This window comes from Mus pahari, chromosome 8, assembly GCF_900095145.1.
Source record: "Mus pahari chromosome 8, PAHARI_EIJ_v1.1, whole genome shotgun sequence".
In the NCBI taxonomy this organism is placed as follows: domain Eukaryota; kingdom Metazoa; phylum Chordata; class Mammalia; order Rodentia; family Muridae; genus Mus; species Mus pahari.
The window spans coordinates 17,857,886-17,860,411 of record NC_034597.1 but is presented as its reverse complement, the minus strand read 5'-3'; positions in this window follow the sequence as shown (position 1 = coordinate 17,860,411).

Below are 2,526 nucleotides of genomic sequence, written 5' to 3'. Positions count from 1 at the left end.
CCCTCCCCTCCCCTCCTCCTCTCCTCTCCTCTTCTCTCTCTCTCTCTCTCTCTCTCTCTCTCTCTCTCTCTCTCTCTCTCAGATGCTGGGGAGATAACTCACTTGGTAAAGTTCTTCGCTTACAAGCATGAGGACCTGAGTCCACACCCAGAACATACATAAAAAAGAATCAGGTGTAGTAGTACATGCCTGTAATCCCAGCACAGCCACTGTCTTAGTGCCAGGTCAATGAGAAACTCACTCAAAAAACCAAACCAAACCAAATCAAACCACCAAAGTAGATGGTTCCTGAGGAACACCACTCAAAGTTGATTTTTTGTGCACCCATACATTAGGCTGGGCCTGGTGACACTTGCCTTTAATCCCAGCACTAGGAAGGGAGAGACATGGAATCTCTGTGAGTTCAAAACCAGTCCAGACATTAGTGAGTTTGAGAATGTTGAGAGGTACATAAAGACACCCTGTCTCAAAAACAAGTAAACTCAAATGCAAATACCCATGATGAGTACCACATATAAACACCTTTAAATCTCAGTATGCTTCATTTCACTTCATTGTCTCTGCCTTCTGAGCACTGGGATTGAAGGTGTACAACCACCAGCGTCTGACTGAGATCTCATCATTTCACCTGTTCATAATAAAATACACACAAAAAGGTTTGGATTTTCATTTCATTTGAAAAAAAAACTATCTAGAAATAAAATATTTTAATAATGTACAAGTTTCATTATATATGTTTCTCCAAGTATTCCAAATATAAGAAATCCAAGTTAGGGCTGGGCTCGTAGCTCAGTTGGCGGATTGCTGGCCTAGATGCATGAATCCCTGGGCTCGGGCCTCAGCACTGAACTAGGCATGGTGAAACAGGCCAGCCATCTCCACACTGAGGCGGTAGAAGTGGGAAAATCAGACGTTCAAGATCATCCATGGCTACACATGGAGTTTGAAGCCAGTCTAGGATACATGAAAGCTTGTTTCCAGAACAAAAACAACCAAAAAAGAAGACACATAACGCAAGCTACCTAAGTTTTTTAAAATCCAAGGCCTTTAATTCAAGCTTTGGGTAATGACCATAAATGCCTCCACAAACCCTCTTTTCCACTGTAAAGAGAAGGCACTGGGCATTACAGAACACCCTGAAGCACTGATTCCTTCTGATGCTGGTGGAGATAACACATTAAACAAATGGCAGGGTTTGAATACTAAACTCCTTAAAAACAGTGAAAGAGACAATTCTGAAACTGACATAAAAATTTAACCATCCAGTCTTCCTTGGGTTTCCAATGCATAATTTGAAATTAAGAGATAAAGCAGGTGAATATGATTTGATTTTCAACATGTGTTGAGTTTCTGTTATATGTGGTAAACATAAAGACAGCATTATCATGCTAATTGATATTTCACGGTTTTCTTTAGATGTGCAAAATAAACTTCAAATGATATATCCTGTAGAAGTATATTTCAAAAATCCTTGATATAACACTAATGACTTTCATATTCATGTCACAAACTGTATATAAATTGTGAAATTATTAAAATACATTTTTTTGAAAAATAATAAGATGACCATTTCTACCTAAATAAAGTTTCCAAGAAAGTTATGAAGTACTTTAGCATATAAAAGTAGTTGCCCCTTTTCTGAAAGGTCAGTATTGTTTCACAAAATAACCCATTCAATCCAGACAAATGATTTCATTCAAATGCCATATTTTTCCTAGGACAGTGGTATGCTTCAAGAGACTGTATCCATGACTAAGGAAGGGGTACATCTGGATAGGAGACCACAGTCACACACAGAGAAACCTTCTTGGATCAGGAATGCCCTTAAAAACATCAAAAGAATAAGAGATGGCTTCTGAAGCTACCGTGTGGCTGCTCAGAAGGGCAGGTACTTAAGTCACAGCTATTTACATATGTGCTGCTTTGTGTGTACCTATCTGAACAGTGGCTTCTGCAACACTCCAATCTGAAACCAAACTATCTCATTCTACTTTTGGCAAGGTAGTACAAACAAAATGAAAACAAACAAACAAAAGTATAATGCTGATTTACACAAAAGGTCCAATGTCAAACAACAACAGGAAAAGTCATCTAAAAATTATCCATTAGGGGAAATAGTGTCACCCAACAAATAATGTTAAAAGGTAAATGTAAAATTCTCAAATAATTATTATATGAATGGCTTATCTTTGACATAAAAATATTCTTTTAAAACACAACTATGATGTTCATAGTGAGAATGTCTTCAAAAGACATTCAAGCTACCTAGTGTATGCAGGCCAGTGAGTCAAAGAGAAGGGAGAAATCAGCTCTCCCATAGCCAGGACTCCATGTGCCTCCTTCCTTGGAGACAAACCTAAGTTGTACTTGTGAAAATGGTAGAGAGTTGTGACATGAAAACCTACATGATAATTTAAAACACCAGGCAATAAACATGAGGGGCAACAAGAAATACTTTTGGCTCGGGAGGCAGAAGCAGGCAGATTTCTGAGTTCAAGGCCAGCCTGGTCTACAAAGTGAGTTCCA